Here is a 26,198-nt window from a genome sequence, read left to right as displayed (position 1 = left end):
GAGGGAGGGCAACAATAAAGGCATGTGATTCCACAAAACACCACACCCAGGATGTCACAGCACATCTACCTACAAGGAGTAAGTAAAAAAAAAAGTTATAATAGGACTGTCTGTTGGATTTGGGGAGAATGGACTGCGCTTCAAAATCATTAAACCAACTAGGGAGAAATGTGAAAATTAGCTCTGACTCGCTTGGAAACTTAACTGGCACCCAGGAAAAGAATAAAGTCTAAAGCACATAAACTCTTTATCAGTCATCCTCTTCCAATTTGACCACAGTCAGCCATTCTCCTGGAGGACTGCCCCAGATTTATTAGCAGCCAGGAAAATGACTATTCCAGATGTGTCACAAAATAAAAATGAAGAAATTCAACTTTTGTGGATTTTTTTTTTCTTCCCTTGAACATCACTGACTTAATTTTTTCATGGTCAAAGACTGGGACTTAGGGGAAAACAGTTTCAAGGCTGTGACTCTAAAGTATAACTACAGCAGGAGTTAGCAATCTATAACCCTTGGGCCAAATCCAATCTGTCACCTATTTTTATAAATAAAGTATTATTGGGACAAAACCGTACCCATTTGTTTACATACTCGATCAAGTTAGTAGTCACAACACAGACCAGATGACCCACAAAATCTAAAAGACTTATTCTGATCATTTACAGAAAAAGCTTGCCAACTCCTAAACTGGAGTAGGAATTAAAGAAAGTTAACATGGCAGAACATTTTACAAACATTTTATAACGATAGAGCCCTTGCTATGGGTTTTAGTAGTTTGACTCAATTATTAAGGACTTCTTATGAGCTCATAGAAAGGAATATGTATAATAAGTACAACAACAAAACAAAACAAAAAACAATACATAGTATTTCATAGTAATTGGTTAGTCTGTTCATAAGGGACTGATTTGACACATAGTTTACCCAAATTCTCAAAAACAATTTTTCATTTAAAAACCATCACATACCCTGGTCATTTATCTGTTTAAACCAGCAGTTCTCAAAGTGGTCCAAGAACTCCTGCAAGGTCCCTACGACCCTTTCAGGAAGACATGAAGTCCTCCCTTTTCCTAACAGCATATCTATGTGAAGCTGGTTTTTTTCATAGATTTTAACAAATCACAGTCGATTTAAGACAGAGGCACATATGAGAATCACCTATCTTCTCTTAAACCAAACATTAAAAAGATTTGCAAAAATGAAACACAAATGCCACTCCTCTAATGAACTCTTGCTCTTTTGACAAAGGGAGTTATTTTTCATAAAATGTTATTTATGTTAACATATAAGGAGTTTTTATGTTTTGAATTAATTTTTAAATGTCTTGGTTTTAATTTCTAATATGGCAAATATGAATAAACATAATCCACATAAACAGAAGGTCTTAGGGATTCTCGATATTTTGTAAGAGTGTAAAGGGGTCCTGAGTCCAAAAGTTTGGCTTCACTGAAGATTTAATTTTAGTCCCACTGGAAAGAAATATTGTTTATTAATAAAAACCTTCCAAATGGAGTTCCAAATACTTCTAATGTCAACAGGAACCCATTCATGTAGCTATCAAAACGCCGGGGAACTGAAAATATCGAGGGCTTTACATTTACTCTATTTATGGGGAAAACCTGAATCAGTTACTAATCCCTCACCCCAAGCTCCTACTTAGGAAAAACAAAGGGCTCCACATCTTATTTTGGCTTTAGTGACCTTGAGAATCATTTTTGAAGTGGAAAATATAAAAGCATTTTAACAGCAGAATCATTTATGAGATATAAATTTATATTTTCTCCCCATTCCTCTTCCTGTACCTTTAAAAATGTAAATTGGAAGGAGGCTCAGTCATTCCTTGACCCAAAGAAGGGGGAGTGTGTGTGTGTGTGTGTGTGTGTGTGTGTGTGTGACACAAAATGCTTCCCTTTCTAGCTTAGATTCCCACTGGGTGTCTGAAAGGAAAAGATTAGAATTTGAGGACAGAGGGAGTGACTAAGGAAACAAACGTAAAAAGAGTATTCCTCTGATCCCTAAAACTAAAACTAAATCCCCAGCGTTTGGGGGCATCTGGCCACACAGTCCCCAGGGCCCACCGCCAGACACTAGCAGAGCAGGAGGTGGGAAGGGCAGGAAGGGGTACTGGGGCCCCTGACATGAACATGAGGCCCAAGGACTTGGCACTTCTCAGAATTAAGGCGATCCTAAAGAAATAAACCAAGTGCTATTCTGGACAACCTGAGTCTGCACCAAGACAGACATCTGCTACATTATTTATAAGATGCTCTGAGCTGCTCTGTGTGGTCCTATAATGGACCATGAGTTGTGACATGTTTCTCCCTGCGCCCTGAAAACATCCATAAAAATCTTACATGTTTGTCTTGACAGTCTCTCTCTTACGTCTCACCTGGAAAACCAGTATTCCTTCTCCTAGCCCTCCCCTTATCCTCAACAAGGGTGTTCTGCTGCTCCAAGACAAGGACGCTGCACCTTCCCTTCGAGCCCCCAGAGTTATCTCTCCTGGCATTGTCACTTGCGTGGTCCTGGTCCTACGGTCACCCACTGGCCCACAGCACACACTCACAAGACTCTTCCAGGCAAAGCTTGTTGCAGAACAATTGCGATGTTACAAGTAATGCAGCTGCATTTGTCCTATGGTTCTGTAAGGGTGACCTCCCCACCCTTTGGGAGGTTGACTGGATTGGCCTGGGATGTGGGAATCCAGCCAGCCCAAGCCTGGCTCAAGCTAACAGCGTCCTCTGCTGTATGAATAAAACTTCAATGACAATCACTGGAAACTTTCCCTAAGTTCAAATACAAGCCAATGTCTTTGGAGCCAAAAATCCTGGGGGTTCTCTGCTGCCTGCCAGATGTGCTCCAAAAGCCAACAGCTGAGGCCAGCTTATAGCCAAGGCTGATTCACCATCAAAAATACAAAGTTCAAAAAGTGAATAAAACAAAATAAAACGAATGTCAGTCTAATATTTACAGAGTCAGTGAAATCAATCTCTGTCTTAAGTAATTCTGTTACTAAAGGTAATTTAGAGGCTTCAGATAAAGAAAAATAAAATGGATTTCACTTAGCCTTTACTTGAATCTTTTGGTTTTTATATAGGGGCCATTATTCTGGCTATATCTGTTACTCGCACGTGTTCCTCTCCCAATAGACTTCTAAAAGGGAATCAATTTATTTAATCCTCACCATCTCCCAAGGTGTCAATAAGATCTTGCTTCATCTTCTCTTCTTCTGAGTCTGCTCTGTGAAAAGGAGCCACTGACTTTCTGGAGGGTTCGGTCTCCCGGGACTATTTGTACCTGGTGAACTAGCTTACCAATCTCAACGTGAAGCTCTCTGCCAAGCCAAGGACTCCAGATCTGGGACAAACATAGCAGTTCACTGGTTCCATTCCTCTGCCAGCCTAAGTCTTCTCCCTTCAAGACATGTGACAACGGGTCCTCTTGGCCAATGAGCCAAGCCCAGACTACTTTCTCACCACCCTGGGGAAGTCATCCCATAAGCAAAAAACACTCTGCTTTGCAAAATGTGTTAATGCCTGTTGGAATCAGGTCAGAACAACCTAATGCCTCACTCTTACCAGGAAACGTTACACTTTGCGGGAATCAAAGGATTTTGAAGAACAGAGAGATTAACCCAGTGATAGCCATTAATCAACCCCAAGTCTTTAGCAGCTTAGAATGGTGATACACATCAAACCGTTTAAAACTGTGCCTATAGTATGACACCAAGCAATGTGACCTCCAGTACAACTGAATTCCACACCGGCATCCCCAATTGTGTAAAAGAATGTGGGAAGTGTGCACACAGCACGGTATGAATAGTAATCGGTGACATTTTATTTTCAATTGGTAATCTGCACACACACGCATACACATAAGCACACACACAAACACACTGCTAGAAGAACACGAGAAGTGTGGAAAGCTGGTTGTGCAACTAGAAATGGTTATTTTTTTTTTTTTTTTTTTTTTTTTGGCTTACCTGTATTTTCTAATTTTTATAATAAGCATACTATTTTGGAGATTAGCAAATGTAACAGTTGTGGTTATACGTAGAATAACATATGAGCACCTAGTAAACAGGTTTCTTTAGGGGAACGTGGTCCCAATTAGAATCTGTGTAATTAAGCGGCACGTCTTCATTAGCAGAGCCTAAGGAAGTCAGTACAATGCGTCTTCTGTGAAGCCCAGGCCCAGCGCGGTGCCGGAAGCTTTTCACATATTAATTCGTCTAATTCTCACAGCTACACTGAGAGGTTGGCATTATCCCCATGTTGCAGATGGTGAACTGAGGCACAGAGACGTTTAGTCAATTGCTAGAAATCAAATGGATAGAGAGTGAGTTTTAAACCCAGCAAGGTCTAACTTCTGGTCGCTTGGTCATTTGAACTTGGAGGGTAAAGTACTGACTAAATATTTGCAAGCCTGTTTCAGGGGAACCATTTCACTGCCAGTAACAGCCCCTGTTCCATTGATTTTTCTAGGCAACAGTGGCTTGGACTCGCCAAGAGAGTCAAATATCAAACACTGGCGACATGGTTAGTTCATAAGGGCTGCAGCTCCTCACAAGGCTGCCAAGTGAGCAAAAGCCATGAAGCCAGGGCACACTGGATGTGACAGGCGTGGATTCGGTCCCTCCCCAGGGTCAAAGAGGGCGAGTGAGAAGCCTGGTCTCAAAGGAGCACAGGCAGCTCCTGACAATAAAACTACCTGGAGGTGGCCCTGGAGCCTTAATTATAAATCACTGGTTGTGTTTGGGCGACAAATCATCTTTTGTTCTCCAAGGTTCCAACAAGCACTGGAGGCAAAGCCCCCAAGCTCCTCTTCCTCCAGCTGCACAGGCAATGCTGCTTTGTCTTCTGTAGCTTCAAGGATTGTGCGGGCAATTACGTTATGTAACAATAGTCGACCTTCAACTGGGAAGAGGAGTTAGGAAAGTATCAACAGGTCCCTGCAAACACATATGAGGAAGGAAGGAGAGGGGAAGAAGAACATGGAAGAGACATTGTGCCACTTGATTACAGATTCAGGCCAGTCTGGATTGGAATCCTGTCTCCAGTACTCCATTTATTTGTTCCGCTAGCATCTACCTCGTGTCTCTGGTATAACAGGCAGGGTACTAGACACAGAGCACGGTGATAAGTAAAGCAAAATGGAAGAAAGCTGGCAGTCAGATGGTCCAGAGTGTTCTGATGAGTAAACAGGCAAAGATACCGCACAGTGGTAGGTTGGACCGCCTGGTGGGAGTGGTCAAGGCAGTGACTCCCATTTGGCTGGACTTTTAAAGGATGATTAGGCTGGGAGATGGGAGACACCATAGGGGATGAACAAGCCAGGCGAGGGTGAGGCAGTTATGGAGGTCCAGGGACAAGAAGCTATCTGGGGCTAAAGGAACTACCCCCTACCCTATTTCATTGGCACATGGATGGCCACAGTGGGGGACTCTGGTGAGAGATGAGGTCAAAGCAGTGAGCAAGGCGAGGCCATGAAGCATAATGTTCTAGGATTAAGAGTCTGGACCTTATCCTTACTAGGGTAGGAGGCTGGGACATGGACACAGACAACAGCCAGAGCCACTGAAGGGTCTTTAGATGTTGTGACTCAATGATCAGATGTGTCCTTTGAAAAACTTTAGTGTGCAGAACGGGTAGGAGGGCGTAAAGCTGGGTGGCGACAAGGAGCTGGAGACTGAAGCAGCCAGAACTTAGAAGACAGCAATGGGGAGAAGCCCGAGAGTCAGGGGAGCAAGAGGCGGGCTCTCTGGGAGCCATGCAGACGTCGATGGTCAGACGCAGCAGCCGTTTGGGAGGGTGGGTCGTGTCACTTTAAGGAAATCACTTAACCTCCTGGGTCTCGGTGTCCTAGTTCAGAATGCAAGGGATAATGATGTCCACCTTCCAGGGCTGCTCTGGAGGGTCCTGGGAGGACATCGGTAAAAGCCCCCTGCACAGTGCCTGCATGAAACGGGCCACTCCAAATTCTTGTGCTCCCCTGATTTTCCCACTTGGCATTTCTGCTACAGAGGATTCTAGTAAATGTATTTTCATGCTAATGTCTTTCTGAATGGAAGCCCTTAATGTAAGAGACAAACTCCAACTGGGTGGTTGATGATGCCCAGGCTCTTCAGTCTGCTACCCCTGTCCCCTGCCCCCCCCTAGCCTCTGCCCACCCGTCTCCTGACCCTCCCCTCACCCCACAGCCTGTGGCTTTAGCCAAGAACACGGCCAAGGCAGATCACAGCCCTTCACAGAAGCGCCTCTCAGTATTCACGACACAGAAGGCAGGCAAGCCTGAGCAACTTTGTATTCCCTCTGTCTCAGGAGAACATCTGAAGCTTCCATTCCTTCTGTTAGCAGAATCAGCATTTGGCAAGAAATCTTGTGATGAGCCAAGAACATTTATCATTTGCGAAGGGAGACACAGAAACGCATTATTTCTGCAGCATCTATTTTGCCAGATCATTTCACACAAACACCAGGAAGAGAAAAGCACTACTTCACTGTCAGAACACTTAATGTTGTTCATACATTGGGGTCATTTTTCTCCTACGTGATAACTACATATCTAGGAGTGAGTCGCCTGGAACAGCCCCCAGAGAGGGGCTCCAGTCAGGAGACTTCTGACCAATCATAATTAATTGGGATGAAAGCCAAACATGAAAGAGGGGCTCTGAGTACACTCAACACCAACAGAAACAAATGCCCTCTGTAGAGAACGGATGCAGGGACTACACTTAGCCAAAGAGCTGGTGCATCTGAACGTGGTCTCTTGGCCAAATTTTTCATCAAAAACTGAAATTACATCTCACAGTCAGCATCATTAAATCACTAGATGAGGAGTGACCGAAGCCCTAAGGAAGGAGATAGCAAAGCAAGGACCTGTCCATCTCCAAGTGAGAATCCCGGGGGTTTGCCTCAGAGCCCACTACTTGAGAGAAACTGGCCTGCTTCTCCATCCCTGTCCTAAACCTCCGGCGCTTCCCTTGGAACCCTTGACCTAGATCCCTAATCAAACCTGTTACTGGGAAAGCACCGTGGAGACAAGCTAAGCCCAGAACCCTTACAGGTGACTTGTTATATAAGAGCAGGAGATGCCTCCTGTTCTTAACTTACGGTTCAATTTTCAGTCTTGTTCTCATTCCTACAAGTTCTAAAATAGCCACAGGGCAAAAGTTCATTAAACCAATCATTTAAATAAGGATCACACCAACACAAAAAAAAGGAACCTAATTGAAATCACTTCTACTTTCATTCATGCAACAAATATGTACAAATCACCTGCCGTGTGCCAGATGGGTGGGTGGGTGGCTGGGGGAACTACTGGCAAATACACATGTTCCCTTGGGGTATAAAGAAGCTAATTTTTGCATTCATTTTACTAAAAATCAGTAATAAATAAGTTGGAGCAGAGCTGCGTGGATCACTTTAATCTAAACTTGAGGCGTGAAAACCCACACAGCCCTTCTGTGTATGTGTCCACCCGATGTCACACCTGTCTGCAGTGCAGGTAAATCATTTCTGCCAGAGGTGGGAGGGTGTTCTTTCTACTGAGGGTGTAACAAGTCTATAAAGCACAGACATATTTTCTCCCCGAGGAGGGAGGGGTTAGTATGAGGTATTGTGGGCAACCCAACACTTGTGTAAACACTGAAAACTTGGCCTGGACCAGGAAGGAATCACAGTCAACAGGTAGGAAGAGGGTCCCAGGGAGGGATGTAAAACAATGAATGGGCCAAGGCTCCTAGAAAAGCGAATGGCTGTGAAGCACATGCAGTCCCCTGCCTCTTGGGCAATGAAGCCGACAAAGCATCCTCTTCATGTGATGAGACGGTCATGTGCCATCACAAGGAGGTGGCTGGAAAGCAGAGGCAGGACATCTCTGACCAAGGCCTGAAGGACAGTGGGAATAAAAGGAGGGGGGTCGGAGGGGGGCAGTCTCTTTAGACTGCATGTGAGCCACTCCGCGTACATGCACATGGAAGCATGCATGTCCCTCGAGCACGGACAGGGATGCACTTCCTAGTCTGTCTTCTCTCTTACTCCGGGCAAAGAGGGCTAACCACGATGGGATGGGTGGGAAAGGATCCACGTGGATTTTGCTGGAAAGCTATTGATTTGGGGCCTGGTAGCAGCATCCTTGTTGGCTTAGAATCACTGGCCGGGGTTAAAGTCAGAGGAAGATCAACAACGTGTATTCCACTTTCTGGGCAGTTCAGCGTGGTGCTAAGACCAGGGACTCTTCAGCCAGATGTACTAAGTTCAAGTCCGAGCGTCACCACTTACTGGCGATGTGACAAGTCGCCTAGACTCCATCAGCTTCCTTTCCTTCAGCAGTAAAGTGGATGACACAAGACCTCATATTGTTGTTGGGATGATCAAAGGAGGTCACGTGTGTCAAGTTCCTAGCCAACTGCTGGACACCACATACTGAAAAATGGCAAAGGGTGGTAATAAATTCTGACATACGGGGTCTGACAATTAAGTTCGTGAACTTGATGCCATGATGTTGCTAACCTTTTTTGAGATCAGAGGGATTATTCATTATGAATTTGGACCAACTGGACAAACAGTAACCAAGTTTACTATTTGGAAGTGCTGAAAAAGCTGCATGCAAAAGTTAGACAACCTGAACTTTCCGCCAACAATTCATGGCTCTTGCATCACAACAATGCACCAGCTCACACAGCACTGTCTGCGAGGGAGTTTTTAGCCAGTAAACAAATAACTGTATTGGAACACCCTCCCCATTCACCTGATCTGGACCCCAATGACTTCTTTCTTTACTCGAAGATAAAGGAAATATTGAAAGGAAGACATTTTGATGACATTCAGGACATCAAGGGTAATACAATGACAACTCTGATGGCCATTCCAGAAAAAGAGTTCCAAAATTGCTTTGAAGGGTGCACTAGGCACTGGCATCGGTGCATAGCTTCCCAAGGGGAGTACTTCAAAGGTGACCATAGTGACATTCAGCAATGAGGTATGTAACACTTTTTCTAGGATGAGTTCACAAACTTAATTGTCTGATCTCGTATGTTCTGTATCTTCTGAAAAAGGTTGTTATTTCGTCTCAACAAGAAGAAACTCTTAACCAACCCAGTCCACAGCCTCACAGATGAACTAGCTCTGAATGCTGCTCTGGGCAATGGTAGTTTCCAAATATACTCACAAGGCACTGAAGAGTCTTCTTTGAGGATGGCTCCTTTCTGGCAGAAATTGGATGCTAGAAGCCTGTATTTGTGTGTGTGTGGGGGGGGGGAGGGGGCGGGAGGGAATGACAGTTTTTAGATATGTTACTAAAGATGTTGCCATAAAAACAAATCATCTACAATTTTTGGATTCTCTCCTTATAGACAGTGTCATTTTCTTATTATGACATAAATGTACTTAGTATTCCTCTCGACTCTATTGCATACAGAAGTGTCACTTCAAAATACAACACTCCAAAGCAATTATGTTTCCAAGTAAATATATTTCTAAATCCTTTAAGCTGATGTTAGGAACGCTTCTTCTTAACCATAACAACAAACCTAACTAAATTCACGGAACTCTAGGTCACAGAATATTTTTCTGTTAGAAAATGGAAAGTGCCGTTTTGTACAAATAATTCTGTTTCACACAGGTATTCTGATCAAGTGTCCAAGGTCAAAAAAAAAAAAGGAAAAAAGAAAAGAAAAAAACCCACCCACTATTAATACTGTGCTCTTCCAGATCTAGTTAAGTTCAGAAGAAAATCCTTGAAGAATGCAGTTTTTCCCTATCAAAGCCATCAGAACAAGAGACAATCTGCATAAGAAGAAGAGAGCTTGTTTAGAATTGACAGAAGAGAGAGGAGAACAGGGTATTAAATTACAACCCAAAGAACAGAGAGGAGGCAGAGAGCAGCTGGGCTCCCACTTGTGCAAGGCTGTGGCAAATGGAGACCACTCTGGGATATTGGACTATCTCCTGTAGGCAGTTCTTACTCTGTGGGGTGAGAAGCATGGCTGCGGACTGCTACTGAGAGCAGCAGTTACTAAGAAGTTCCAGGGACAGGGGAAGAAGTGGTATGGCCTAAATGACTTCTCAGGGTGCCTTCTGGTACTCACCTCAAGGGAGCCCTGTCATAAGAATTAGCAGGGTCCCTGGAGCCCTTGTTCTCTTTGGCGTGTCCTCCTAAGTCACACAGTTCCAGGGAGACTGTGAGCAGCTGGCTCAGCAATGGGTGGTCTCTGATAGGTTCCTACTACTTCCTGATTGTCAGGTTCTGAATTAAAAGATGAATATCTCTCCTCTCCCTGTTTCATTGTCTACACTCCTTTTTTAAAAAAAAAATCTTGGTAAGTATCACAAGATTTTTCTGTTCACTGCAGTCAATTGGACAAATGCCACAGAAAATTTTTGTTCTGTGATGATAAAATTAAGTGTGGATGTTGCATTAGAACCCTGTTTTATATAAGGGAAATTAAGTCAGAGGCAAGCTACTAACCAGCTGTTGACACAACCATCCTTGCCCTATCATGGCGGCATAACATACTGCTTTAAAACTGGGAAATTCATCTGTCTACTAAACAAAATCAAATGGTCTCAGTGATTATTAAAAAAAATCCAATTCCTGGGTATTTTCTGGATTACTGCCTGGGGGATCTGAAGCTCTGAAATTCAAATATTGGTGCTATACATACACCCTCTCAAAACTAAAAGCCAAAATAATGATTACAGGTCCATGTGTGTTAGAGAAGAAAAATCTCATTGTACGCATTTATGAGTGTGCTTTATGTACACTAACCAATTTAACTACAGCCAAACTGCAAATAATAAAACATTACTTGACAAAGCCTGCATTACTTGATATAGATTATTTTCTACAGGCCACTTTTTTCAAACACATTTTTCTGATATTTCAATTTAAAATAATTCATCTGTCTTGCTCCCTAAGGATCAGACGGGATAGAATAACAACAACAATAAATTATTAATAATAGAACCAGCATTTATTGAACACTTACATTGGGTCAGATAGATATTATTTCCTCCCATTTTACAGGTTAGGGAACTGAGGCACAGAGAGATTAGGTAACTTATCCAAGGTTATACCACCAGTAAGTGGTAGTATTAGTTAGGAGGACACAAGCTAATGTAATACAAATATCCCAAAATCTAAGTGGCTTCACTCAACAGAAGTTTATTTCTTGTTCATGTAACCATCCCATGAAGAGGATCTATGTCATCCGACAGCCTTCCACACTGGGGAAGGGACCCAGTGATTCAGGGACCCAGGATTCTCCGCTTGTGTGTCTGCTCTCCCCTCAAGCTTTGGAGTCTTCTGCATTCAGCCAGCAGATGGGGGAAGAGGAAGTGCAGATGGGGGAAGAGGACGTGCAGATGGGGGAAGAGGAAGTGCAGATGGGGGGAGAGGAAGTGCAGATGGGGGAAGAGGAAGTGCAGATGGGGGAAGAGGAAGTGGAGAAACTGCTTCCTGAACTCCTTCAAGTGCAAGTGACACGCATGAGCCCTGCTCACATTCCACTGGCAGTAACTGGCCGCATGGCCCAACCCAGTGTAAGAGAGCCTGGGAAATGGAACCTGTGGCTGGAAAGCCATACCCAGGATCTATGTCAACACTACGGAAATAGATGCTTAAATCATCAGGGGTCTGTTAGCTGTCTGTGCTGCTGTCACAGAATCAGGAATTGAACCCAGGAGGCATAGCTCCAGAGTCCGTGCTCTTAAATGCCACACTTTAGTATAAAAGATTAATAAACTGTTAATTAATAACTGATAGGTGAAACCTCAGATTAAAATGTGGCTAGGAACCATCTGCATGATGGATACATTAGAACTGGTACAACCAAGTCCCAGTCTACAGAAAGGAGCATAAGACCCAATCTCTTGTATGTGTAATTATGGCCAGGCTCAGATGTTAGAAGCCAAGTTACTGCAACACAGAAAGGAATACATTATAAACAATTCTTAGCCCTTTTGTCCAATTTCCTTAATCCCAGCTCAAATAAAACTGCTATTTGATTAACATCAATGACCTTCTCTAGCATGCAATATCAGTTGCCTAGGCCCCAGGAAAGTTAATTGGCTTAACTAAAGTCTTTTTAATTCTATATCCAAGATGTCCTGGACATCGAAGGCAATCAATGAATAAATCTGCAAGATGCATAACAAGCTTAGAGCTAATACTATTTGCAGCTGTTCAAGTGGTTTCCATGCTCTCAGAGACAAACACTGGAATGAGTGTTAGGACAATGCATCTGAATGAATCTTTAACTCCATCAACTCCAAAATGGACACAGAGACACCAATTTATGGCACTGCCAGACCCTAGCTTATTGTTGGGAGAATGTAGAGAACCATGATGACATCGTGCTTAATAGTTATGAACCCGCCCATCCTCCTGTGCAAAGGAAGAGCTGAAGTCTGAGTGAGCCTCCCTTCTCGTGTTGGAAAGCTTCCTTTGTAAGAGGTTGGGAAGATTCTGTTCCCTACTGCAGATATCAGAAGGAGGCTAAGGAAAATGACCCATAACATCAGCACCCTTTATGGAAACATCACCTTGCCTCACATTTGCTCACAGGTGTTCTAGGAGTTTGCAGCCGACGGCCCCTCCCATTTTACCTGTCATAAACAGTACCCAAAAGTGCAGGTGTTGCAGCCGAGGCACCCTCTGCTGAGATGCAAAACATAATCTGAGCCTTCTATGAAATTCAATGTCACCAACTTCAGAATCTAATGATTTTTTTACATACTTCACCAAGCCTGGCACACTAGACTTCTTCCTACTCAATATCTTTAAAATCAGTGTTAGCATCCAAAAAGAATTTAGAAATAATCTATTTCAGAAGCCACAAACTCAAATGCCTGCAGAGACCAGACAGGTCATACCAGGTGAGGGAATCGAGCCAGTCTGAGGCTTGTGTCAAATAGCAGCAATTCTGTCCTATCTCAAACGGTGGCCACTTTTGGGCATCTGCTGATCTTCGTGAGTGAGGTGCACACTATAACTATCCAATCCTCCATGTGTTAAGAGAAGCCAGAAAACTATGTTTTTATGTGACATCTCCCATTGAGTCCCTTTCTTTGAACTCTCCGGGGCCCAGATACAAAATGTCAGCACACATCTTTCTCCTCATTTGTCTTCGCATGAGGAGACCGAGACAGAATGCCAAGGGCTCGTGTCTCCCACAGGCAGTGATGTGTGGGACAGTGTGTGGACTGCTCCTGGGCATCTAACACTAACCCTTGAACCAGCACTGCTGGGATCTCCATCATAACGTGAGTCTGAGGCACCAACAGGACACAGCCAGCTCTGGCCAGTAGGGGACAGGTGCCCACCTGGCTCACGAGGGGCCCAGCCCATGAGGACAGTTCCAGGGCCCTCCTCACCATTCATGCTCCTTGGCTATGCAGGGGCTCAGAACAGAAAGCTGCCTCCCCTAGAGACTGCTGTGTACGACTGAAAGCACTTGGTTCCTCATGCATTGGGGGCTGCTAGGCCTAGAAACAGGATGCTGAAGTTGAAAACTCTGGGTAGATTGAGAATCCCACATACTACTCTTGAAATAGGGTTTTTCCTATGGTGGTTTGAAGACTCTTATAGTCCTAGGAAATGTTATCTAATATCTCGGTCTCTGTCTCACACACACACACACACAATCACTATGATACCAGTACTTTTTCTCTTAAAATGTGGTTAGGAGATTACTCATCACATCTACCTTATTATAATTATCATGCTAAGGTACGACTCTAAGATGTGAATTTGGGGGAGTTCGGGAGAGAGGATGTCCTGGCATTCAGTGAAGTCCTTGGACCCCTCTCAGAATGACATTTTACATGCAAAAACTTATACACATAGAAAGGAAACCAACTACATTGAAATTCAGTTTTCAAATGTCTAAAACATACATTTGTACTGTAGTAATGCAGGCGTTCCTTCACTAGTGCGTTAAATAACAAGATCTAGTGGTGAGTGTTAGCTGCCGTAATCTCGGAGTCGAGGATGAGCGGCAACAGCAAGGAGGTATCTGCAGTGACTAAGACATGATATGAAAACACCCTTGATTTCTGCTGGTGACAAAGTCACAGGCACTGCTCTGTGTTGTTACCTACGTGGAGGATAAAAGTAATAAATTTCAGAGGCTAGTGAAAATAGAAGACATCATTTTTTCCCCACCTTGGTTCATAGCCCCCTGAATTCTCACCAAGGCTGTGCACACAGGCTAAGCACCCCTATGTACTACCCAGGAACAGCTAGAGGCCCCAGAAAAGACCACCTGATGTGTGAATAGTAACAGCGATCTGCCCCCACTCACACGCCGCGTCTGGATGTTCAATACCTGTTGATGGCTGCTGGTCTGCCTCACATGTACTGTCTGATCGTTAGCATACATTTCCCATCCAATGTAAGGTTTCTGTATATTAAACATACGACACATCAAATTATGGACATTTTCTGCAGTAGTCAATTTTGGCAGATGGCTTTGCTGTCTACATTATGTGTAGATTACAGCTCATGAGTTCTCTGGGTGCTCTGTCAATAAGTAATAATTTCTCAAATGGATCATGGAAGGGTAAACACTAAACTGGAAACAACAGCTCAAGCCAGGGTCTTAGAGCAGAATTCACGGGAACTACAATTGCTCCCCTATATAATACTGGGTTATTAGAATTCTACACAAAGAGCATACATTCATGTATTATTTGTGTGATTAAAAATATATAAACACAAATTCAAAGGAATTTAGTAATCACAGATATAAAAATATAATAAATGTCTCATAATGTGCAAAGAAGAATGTGACTGACTCAAAAGGTTTACACTTGAGAAATGAATTAAACAGCCTATTCAACAAGACTGGCTGTCGTCTACAGCTACTAGATGACTGTGTCAAAAAAATGTTTCACCCAATGCATATACGACTGTACTATCACAGAAGTCTGTTCCTGAAAGAACGCTAAGTGAAGTACATTATGTTTATAATTAAAGCCATGTCAAAGCACAAAGCAAAAGACCCTGAGAGGAACAATAAAATTCTGACCATGGCTGGGTTATGGTGGCAAACTTTTAGACGAATTTTTTCAGTTTTCTGAATTGTTTTGTTTTATGATATTGCTTTTCAAATGGGAAAAGTAAAGTCTAAGATGGAGAAAAACAGAAATGTAAGAGTGGGATTCAAATCCAGGCAGGCCAGCTCCAGAGCCCATGTTCTGAGCTCCCCGATAACTCTCCTAAAATAGGTGATGGTCGAATGAGACTTTTTACTTATTACTAAAGCAAAATGTTCTCACTACAGGAGGAAAAATCAGGAGGCGGATATAAGCAAATAGAAGAAAACAAGAACCCTTAATCCCGCTTCCCCAAAATATGATGGGTTAGCCTTTGATTTATATCTTTACAGATTTTGTTTATTTTTTCAGTGTATGATTACACGTGTATTTTTTTCTTTACAATCAAAACAAGGTCATCCTATATATGCCAATGGGCTATATTTTCAAATTACTTCCCCAAGAAACTTAAATACAAAACAGTTCATCTTTCAGACCAGCAAAATAACGAAGGCGAATATTCAAGGGTCCGAAAACCCCAGGGCTCTGACACCAATGGCCTGGTGCCCTTGGAACAGCCATAGTCAAGACAATAAAACACAGGCTTCTCATGAAAAAGAGGGGCAGTGAATTTACAGCAGTGGTTCTTACCCAGGGACTATTTTGTCCCCCAGGGACATCTGGCAGCATTTCTGTTTTGCACAATGGCGGTGGGAGAGGAGCAGGGAATGCTGCTGGTATCTGGTGGGTGCATGCTTGGGATGCTGCTAAACATCCCACAAAGCACAGGCTAGTCTCTCACAACAAAGAATCACCCAGTCGAGTATGTCAAGGTGCCGAGGTTGCAAACGCCCAGGTAAGAGAATCATTTGCAACACCGAATGCACATAACACAAATCCTAATGGCCGCCAAGCCCAAGCTCCCTCCAAAGTCTGAACTTCTGTTCAAGGCAGCTTGGACAAGGGGCTCGGGACTCTTCCAGGGAGAGCCTCCTGCAGCCCCACTGCTGGGCAGCACCGAGCAACAGACTTTCTCAACTTGAACTCACTCTGCCTCCCTGTAATATCTGCCCTTAGAACCCACTTATGCAGCCTAATTGTACAGACCGAGTCTCATCCTGCATTGAAATATTTTGAAAGAGAGATGGAAGAGGCCATCTGGCATAGGCTAAGAGCATGGACTGCCTGGATGGGAATCCCGACTCCACCACTTACTCTCCATGGATCCTTGGATAAGGTGTCACAGACATCCTCGGCCTCAGTTTCCTCATCTGAAAAATGGGAGTAATAATAATAACAAACTCATGGGGTTTGCTGTGAAGATGACATGAGTTTCTATATACAATTGCTTAAAGCAGTGCTTGGCACCATCTGCCACCTTTTGTTTCAGGCTAAATATATCCCCATGGGCCCTCAGGAGACATGGATTCTCGACCCCTCTCCTACCCTGTCTGCCCTCTCCAAGCATTCCTGTTTGTCTCTGTTCCTCTTCAAACCCAGAGAATCCATCTTCCAACCACACCCCTGGGTGTGTTCTGACCACTGCAGGGCCCGGTGCAGCTCTGGCATCTCTGCACTCCTCATCAGCATCCAACACTGCACCCTGGGAAGCACTGGGTCTGGGACAGCCGCTGAATGCACAGATGGGCCAGATGGGCCCAGAGCAGGCACACCAAAAAACAGATGAGCTACATGGGTCAAAGATTCAAGGAACCTCCAGAGACTAATGATTTTTCGGTCAAGGCTTCTTGGAGGAAAGTGTCCTTTACATGAGCTCTTAGAGTGAGGCCCTACAAATGGCGGAAAAAAGAAGAAGTTCCTGGATTCCTGGACTAGAGAACATGAAGTCACTGATGAGGTTGACAGTAGATGAGCTTACTTTTCACCCAAAGTCAATCATCTAATCAATCGTGATAGGACCTAACAATATCAGAGCACTTCCGATGAACTAGTTGAGTATTTCATGCAGCATTGCCTTCTCATAACAACTCTAGAGACGCATGCTATTCTTAACAAGCAAGAAAGCTGAGGCCCCAGGAGCTAACACCCTGGGTGTGGGTATCATAATTTGAAAGCTCAGAAGGGCCACCAAACTGCATAGACTCCAGCAACACATTTCATAGCACAGTGCATATATGCGTATGTGAATACACTCTCTCATGAAAATTAGGCTTTTGGAGATGACCCCAGTGAGAGATTTCATATATGAAATTCTTCAGTACAATGAGGAACTTTTCTCAATCAATTTCTTCTCAGGAAACAAACCAGCAGCATCCATTAGGAAATCAAGTATAATTAGAAGAAAACTATTTCAACAAGGTCATGACATTGTCAAGACAGACTGTAGAATCAAGTCAACTACAGGTTGTCTTACTCAATGAATATTATGAAACATTATCTGTCAGATACAAGGCTAAGTGATGGGACTGCTCCAGACATTAAAAACAACAGATTTTCCCCCTCTCAAAGAGCTTAGAGTCCATTGAGGAGATATTAACCAAATAAAAGCAAAGAACACACATGTCATTATACACTGACAAGTAGCACCCAAGTGCTATGACTCCAACAAGGGAGACCCTAATTAGATTGAGAGAAAAGGCCTCTCTGAGGAATTGCTGTTACCACAGAGACTGAAAGGGCGAATTGAAAGGAGATGGGGACACTGAAGGGAAGAGACTAGTAGGCAAAGGGAATGCCCACACGCTCAGCTAAGTGGACTGTGAAATAAAGAGAGCACTGAAAAATGAGTGAGGTTACTCACAGTAACAGAGGGCAGAGGCAAAAGGACGAGGTGAGAGCAGGGGAGACGGAAAATAAGTCCCAGAACCAAGCCAAGTACACACCTCTCTGTACAATTGGATGGAGGAGGAAGAGAGAAACGGATGAAAGAGGAGTAGACAGACAGGAGAGGGTGAGGTCATGGAGATCAGGTACAAAAGGCCAATCCAGCCTGTAGCTCATGGTGACAGGGACATAGTCTCCTCCTATGTAATTAGACTTTGTGAAAGGCCATCTCATTTTGAGTACTGAAAACTATTAAAAGGTCCTGGTAGGTGAGGGAATATGTATATGGATGAAGAGTGCTTGCTCAGCAGCCATGGTGCTTTTGGCACAAATTAAACTCAAGATCGAGAATGAGAAGGTACCCCAACTGCTGTTTCTATTCCATGCTTGAGGTCCTACAGAATTTTTCCATGGAAACTTTAGTAATGTTCTGAGAAACACATTCTGCTAGAAAAAAATTGCTTTCCAAATGCCGGAAAGACGGCATTCTCTCCACAAACCAAAGTTGTTTTTAAAACAGACTCCTGAGCTCTACCAACCACTTGCAGATCTCAATTCCTTAGCTCTCACGGAGGGACTGAACTCCCCAGAGGCTGAACATCCATGTTACTGCACCTGAGAGATACTGGAATTGTTCTCAGCAGAGAAACTGTAAGGCTAGAAGCCTTGGCTGACAGACTTTACCAGGGAGAGGAGAGTGTGTTGCACACAACTTTGGTATAAAACTGAATACAATGCTAAGAGTGTTCAGTAAATCCGAGCTTGGTGAACTTAGGCCTAGAATCAAAAAAGTGACAAAGTGAGATCAGAGCTGTTAATATTCCCTATTTGTTCCACAAGCGTTTATCGTTCGATTTTAAGAAAGTATTTTCTTTTCTTCCCTTAAATTACATATTCTGTAATCTACGCTAAATCTGCATAAGGAATCTTAAACAATGGTCAGGTGGGAGACATATGTCTGCTGGAGTCATGACTCATCTTTTCCGAACACGGGATGATCCAAAAGCAATACAGCCCCAAGGGAATTAGCAGCCTTCTCTCCTCTCCTCCCGAAACGTGTGTGGTGATGTACGCACATGTGCACGCCGTGTTTCATGAGCTACAGTGGGATACATTTGGGGAACAAAGAAAACTAGAACAAGCACAGGAAATTAAGGATTATTTCAGTTGGGAGAATAACCAAGTTTTGTTTGCAAAACCCTAACTAATAAATGCAGTACTTCTGCAATTTTCATAATATTAAATAATTCCTATTAAAATGATATCTATCTAATCCTGTATAACTATTATATCTGCAATTATAATCTGAGTGTTTGTTAAATATGATTTCTTTTCCCTTTTCTTATCTTTGGATATAAATAATTACATCTTAATATAAAGAGACCCATTCACCCAATGGACCATCAAATGTAAGAATCGATGACAATGACATTATTGGTAACCCTTGTACCCAGAAAGCAGCATAGTCAAAAGCCAAATATATAACCAGACACCAATTTCCTATATTAATAGAAAAAAAGAGAAATGAATAAAAAATAATAGTGGGGGATTGAAATTAAGTCAGGGGGCAACACACATGGTCACTTTTTTCTTCTAACAACCTCCACCCCCTTTCCATTCTACAGCACAGCCTATATCCTAAAGACGAAAAAGCTATAGATCATCAGAAAATCAATAATCCTTTGTGAATTAATGAGTCAAACAACCCAACCCAACATTCTCTGGAAGGGTTAGATACAGAAATCTAGACAAGGGCCATTTCAGAGAATGGGCCATGTGACAGGGATTGCCCATGGCATTTTCTACATCAAGTCCATCACTTGGCAACAGGACATCACATCCTATAACACTTCCATCGGGTAAACTGCCATGTCCTGCTGTCAACAGACAAGATGAGTCCCAGGGCACTCCTCTGAAACCAACAGAAATGCATTCACGGAATTCAGGTGAAGTTCAGGAGGTAAAGATGGAATGAACAAAAATTGAACACAAGTCTCTTATTAGAAGAACATCCTCTCATAAAAAAATGATTTTTAGCTTCTACTCCAAATTATTATTAAGTTTGAAACTAACTCCTCTGATTAGAGGGAAAATTCTTTGAATTACTAAAATAGAAAAAAGATGCATCTGAGACATACAGAGACAAATGCTAAGAGTAAAAGAGATCTGGCAGCCTTGTTTATAGTATCTACACCATTCCATGTTCATCAGCCATAAGATTTTCACAGGGAACACAGCTTCACTAGGGAAAAATCAGCAACAAAACACAGGTTTCAATTACCAAATATTTATCTTCCAAATAAATCTTGTGTCTTCTAACCCTTACAGAAAATCGATTTGTTAATTCACTTCTGTTTCATTCTATAATGTCTCCTTTTGTTAATCCTCTTTCCCTAGGGGACTCCTTTCAAATCCTGTCACTTATCCTTTACTGAAAACGTTCCCTTTTCTGAATTCAAGGTGAATTGTACTTAATAAACGAGCCCTAAATTTATCTGCCTTTTCTTGCATTCATTTTGTGTTCCACGGTCTCTCTCACTAATTGAATGCTTTTTTAGCTGTTCCATTTCCTTGTTATTACCATGCTTCCTTTAATCCATTCATCTTTCATTAAACATAGTGGGGGTGAGGGGGGTCTACATAAGGTTAACCAAGAAAAAGGAAAGCAAAAGGAAAAAATTGGACTATCAACCAAAAACAGAGAGTGAAACAATTTTAAAAGGATGATGTACATGTTAGTTAAAAAAGCTCTCAAATGTAAGGCACTTGGGCAAACACTCTCCTTGCAAAAAGCACTGAGGATAACTAGCCTACAGCCCCCCGGACCAGGAGTGTGATGTATGGCCCTGTACCCTCCTCTACACCTTTATAATGTTTCGGTTAGGCTATAAAGTGCTGGTTAATACATACATACCGTGTTTCCCAAAAAATAAGACCTAGCCGGACAATCAGCTCTAATGCATCTTTTGGAGCAAAAATTAATAGAAGACCTGGTCTTATAGCAAAATAAGACTGGACCTGATATTAACTTTGCTCCAAAAGATGCATTACAGCTGATTGTCCGGCTAGGTCTTATTTTCGGGGAAACACAGTGTGTGTGTGTGTGTGTGTGTGTGTGTGTGTGTATTATATAATTTATATAATATTATATAATTTATATATGTGTGTGTACATATATATCTGTATATGTATATATGTGTGTGTATATATATATATATATATGTATATATATACATATACACACACACACACATACACATATGGTACCACATATCTCAAGGCCAATAGCATGCATTTCATGACTCTCATCACAAACTAAGTTTTCCCAGCAACCAAGTGAAATATCCAAAGCTACATGTCACAAATGAAGACTCAGAAATTCGCAGAGGCTACTAACTGGCCCACGTTTCCAAAAATGGCAGAGTCTAGGTCCAGACCTAGACAGAGGACTCCAAAGCAAACCCATATTCTTGCCTCCTTATTCCCAAGGAATCAATCGGTAAGTTAAGTCAATTCATTGCAAAATGGTAACACCTCTCCGTCTGTCTGTTTTATGAGTCCATATTCATATATCAGAGTTTGGGGAGCAAAGTACTTCTGAATTGTTAAAAAATTATTACATATGACACAAGCACATGACCTGTGTAAATGCTATAAAGGACTCAGGAAACGATAAATGCCAAGTTGAGAAAAGTGAAGGCAGGTCAAATGATCCTGCCCTCATTGTCTTTGCACACCTGTTCTTTTTCTATTGAAAGTCTCCCCTACCCTTTATTTGCCCCCACCCCTCCCTCTCCCTAGCTAACTCCTATTCCTTCATCAATACCCTGATCAAGGGTCATTGCCTGTAGGAAGCCCATTCATCCCCCAAGCCAAGACTTTGGTCCCCCTCACTAGTATTTACTCTTTGGCTCATTGACCTACCCTCCCAGGGTAGATATCCCAGCACCTGACATATTTGAAAATGTATATGAATATCATGAGGAGTTTGATTAAAATGAGGATTCTGATTCAGTTCTGGGTGCGGCTGAAGACTCTGCGTTTCTAACAAGTCCCAGGTGATGCCAATGCTATTGCTCCATGGACCATAATCTGAGTTCTAAAAGAAAGAGACGCTGGGTTTTGCCTCCACATTCTAATAATGGGGCAGAAGGAAGGCAGGGTGAGAAGGCAGACTTGTTGAGGAAATAATGGGTAATATTTCCCACTTCGGTAGGTCAGGAATGCTGTTTAGTGGTGCTGCAATTTGGTCAGCTTTGTTTTTTCTTTTAACGTTCAACATTAATACAAAAAGTACCCTGATTTGTGAAGATGCACTAAGGCCTCAGTCTAACTTCAAAGCGATTTCCTACTATATTCAGGAGACTTGAAAGAAAACACCATCTTTAGCATCTCAGGGAGCTCAGAAGTCAAAAACAACAGGTGAGGAGGATTTCCAGTCAAGATGACAGAGTAGGTAAATGCTGTGCTTACCTCTCCTCATGACTACATCAAAATTACAACTAAAATACAGAACAATCATCATTGACAATCACCTGAAGTCTAGCTGAACCGAAGCCCTTCAAGTAAGGACATACAGAAGAAACCATTGCAAGACTAGTACGAGGGGAAGAAATGCAGAACGGGCTAGTCCCACACCTGTGAAGAACCATTAAAAATCTGGAGGGATATCTCGGCTGCAGAGGTGTCCCAGGCCCACACCAACCTCCTTAGCTCAGGGTTCCAGTGCCAAAGAGAGAAGTCCCCATAACTTCTGACTGTGAAAACCAGAGGAGACTGTGGCCGAGTGAGACTATGGTGGCTGCAGTCCCAGGTAGTCCTCTTAAAAGGCCTGTGCATAGACTTAACTCACTGATGAAGTCACTCGCCCTGAGCTCCAGCACTGGGGCAGCAGCACTAAAGCCACCAAGGACATATGGGGAAGAACTGAGTTATCTGGCTTCAGGGCAAGGACTGGAGTGGCAGCTTTCTCCTGATAGAAGCCACTGTTCCTTTGTTGAGCCCTCCCCACTTCTGGCATGCAAACGCAGGTGGCTACCATCTCTGAGTCTCCATCAACCTGGCTAACACACCCAACTTTCAGGCACACCCAAGCCGCATCTAATGGCTTTTCCACACAAACAGCCTGTCTTGGCTCATGCTGCAGACTTTCCTAAAATCTCTCAAAGGTTCACAAAACCCAAACAAGCAGCATCTGGCTTCTGCATGTCCCATACCACTTTGTGAGCTGCCCTAAGCCTGGCACTAGCCACAGCCAGTCTCAGTTTATGGCTGGGCTTCTTGAGGGTCTCCCAAGCCCAACACAAGTGTTAGCCTTCTGAGGGTTAGTTTGTGGCTCATACCAGGTGGCTCTGGGCAGGGTGCAGGCTGTGGCTGAACTTGGCCTGCAGTGAGGCCCCTCCCAGGAGGCCCTGAGAACAGGCACAACCGGAAGCCAGTTTCAGACCAAACTAGAGCATCAACCACCACCTCTAAGGATGGCAAGCCCAAAGGGCAGACTGGGCAGGACCAGAGCCCTACTACAGGGAATCCTCTGTAGGGTCAGCCCCTGCGCTCGTCCGTAAGAAAACAGCTCGTCCACTGTAGTCATGGCCAGTCCTCACAAGCAATCAGCCTGAGGATGAATCGTGCCTATTGACATGCAAACACCAACCAAGGCTCAACTACAACAGAAGGGCACATGCAACCCACACAAGGGACACACCTGGAGCACTTGGCTCAGGTGACCAAGGAAACTATAGCACTGGGCCCCGCAGGATGCCTGCTACATAAGAGCACTCTACTAAGACCAGAAGGCATAGCAGCCCTACCTAACACATAGAAACAAACACAGGGAGGCAGCTAAAATGGGGAGACAAAAAAATATGTCCTAAATAACAAACAAACAAAAAACCAAACCTCCACAAAAAGAACTGAACAAAATGGAGACAAGCAATCTACCAGACGCAGAGTTCCAAACACTGGTTATAAGGATGTTCAGTGATCTCAGGGAGAACATCAACAAAGAGATAGAAAATGTAAAAATGGAGATAGAAAACATAACAAAGAACCAGTCAGAAATAAAGAATACATAACTGAAATGAAGACCACATTAGAGGGAATCAACAGATTAGATGAAGCAGAGGATCAAATCAATGATTTAGAAGGTAGCAGAAAACACCCAAACAGAACAACATAAAGAAAATAGAATCCAAAAAAAAATGAGGATAGTATAATGGGCCTCTTAGACAATATCAAGCATACCAGCAGTCACACCATAGTGGTAACATAGAAGGAGAAGAGAGAGAACAAGGAATCCAAAACCTATTCAAAAAATAAATAATAATGGAAAACTTCCCTAACCTGGTGAAGGAAATAAACATACAAGCCCAGGAAACACAGAAAGGCCCAAACAAGATGAACCCAAAGAGGCCCACACCAAGAAACATCACAATTAAAATACCAAAGGTTAAAGACAAAGAAACAATCTTAAAAGCAGCAAGAGAAAAGCAGTTAGCTACCTATAAGGGCGCTCCCGTAAGACTGTCAGCAGATTTCTCAACAGAAACTTTGCAGACCAGAAGGGATTCACAGGAAATATTCAAAGTTATGAAAAGCAAAGAACTACAACCAAGACTACTCTACCCAGCAAGGCTATCATTTAGAATCAAAGGGCAGATAAAGAGATTCCCAGACAAGTAAAAGCTAAAGGGTTTCATCACCACCAAACTAGTATTACAATGAATCTTAGAGGGACTTCTTTATGTAAACGAAAGAAAGGAAGGAAGGAAGGAAAGATCTATGAATAATAAAATAATACACATTTATCAACAATTACTTTAAATGTAACTAGATTAAATGCTCCAATAGTGTACCTGAATGGATAAGAAAACACGACTCTTACATAGCCTGCCTACAGGAAACTCACTTCAGATTCAAAGACCCACAGAGACTGTGTGAGTCTTGTAAAGGGATAGAAAGAGATATTTCATGAAAATGGAAATAAACAAAAAGCTGGGGTACCAATACTTACCAGATAAAATAGAGTTTAAAACAAAGGATATAAGAAGAGGCAAAGAAAGACCCAGTAATCCCACTTCTGGGTATTTATCCAAAGAAACACAAGACACTACTTTGAGGAGATGAGTGCATCCATATGTTCATTGTAGCAGTCCTTACAATGGCCAAGATGTGGAGGCAGCATGGTGTCTATTGATTGATGAATGGATAAAGAGGAGGTGGTACATATATACAATGGAATATTGCTCAGTCATGGATGGAATGGGTTCTTGACATCTTCATCAGCATGGATAGACCTGGAGGGTATCGTGCTGAGTAGTGTATGTCAGACAGAGAAAGACATGCAATGTGATTTCATTTGTACGTGTAATCTAAAGAACAAAATGAACAAACAAGCAAAACAGAAACAAACTCAGATACAGAGAACATTTTGATGGTTACCAGATGGGAGGGGGTTTGAAGGGATGGGTGAAAAGGGGAAAGGGATTATGAAGCACAAATTGGTTGTTACAAAGTAGTCATGTGGATGTAGGGTATAGCATAAGGAATATAATCGATAATATTGTAATAACTATGTATGGTGTCAGATGGGCACTAGATTTATCAGGGTGATAGATGGGAGGCGGGTTGGAGGGCAGGGAGAAAAAGGCGAAGGGATTAAGATGTATAAATTGGTAGTTACAAATGGGGATGTAAAGTACAGCATAGGGAATCTAGTCAATAATATGGAAATAATTATGTATAGTGCCAGGTGGGTACTAGACTAGTCAGGGGGAGACCACTTTTAAATTATATAAATGTCTAATCATTGTTGTACACCTGAAATTAATATAAAATAATATTGAGTGGCAACTGTAATTGAAAATTTCAAAAAAGGGGGAAAAGATTAAAGGGACTAAGTGGTTCAAATTTCCAAGTATAAAACAAATAAGTCACGGGGATGTAACATACAGCACAAGGAATATAGTCAATAGTATTGTGATAACGTGGTACAGTATCAGATGGTTACTGGACTTATCACATTGATCACTTCTCTAGGTATATAAATGTAGAATAACTATGCTGCACACCTGAACCTAATACAATATTTTATGTTAGCTATATTTTAATAAAAATCTTTTAAAAATTTAAAAAATGAAAAAAATTTTAAAGTGAGAAAACAGGATAATTCTGAGAAAATAAATTAGGTTGTCATTGTTCTCTAATTTCTGACTCCACCATGCCAATTCCTTTCCCTCACTATGGACTGGGTTATGAAACAACAATAGTGTATCTGTCTTAAAGCCTCTGCTAGGATTCTTCCTCAAAGACTAATAATAATGATAATAATAATAATAATAACCACAGCAGCTGCAGCAGCCCGGAGCTTAACTGAG

The 26,198-nt window shown here is 42.5% G+C and overlaps 1 protein-coding gene across 3 annotated transcripts in view; it reads right to left on the bottom strand.

Annotated features, from left to right (window-relative positions):
• CACNA2D3 (calcium voltage-gated channel auxiliary subunit alpha2delta 3) overlaps nt 1-26,198 on the bottom strand; it is an 829,919-nt gene that overhangs the window by 646,604 nt on the left and 157,117 nt on the right. The gene's annotated exons all lie outside the window — the stretch shown is intronic.

The sequence above is a fragment of the Rhinolophus sinicus genome, linkage group LG10 (genome assembly GCF_036562045.2).
Source record: "Rhinolophus sinicus isolate RSC01 linkage group LG10, ASM3656204v1, whole genome shotgun sequence".
In the NCBI taxonomy this organism is placed as follows: Eukaryota; Metazoa; Chordata; class Mammalia; order Chiroptera; family Rhinolophidae; genus Rhinolophus; species Rhinolophus sinicus.
This window is presented reverse-complemented; position numbering and strand designations above follow the sequence as displayed.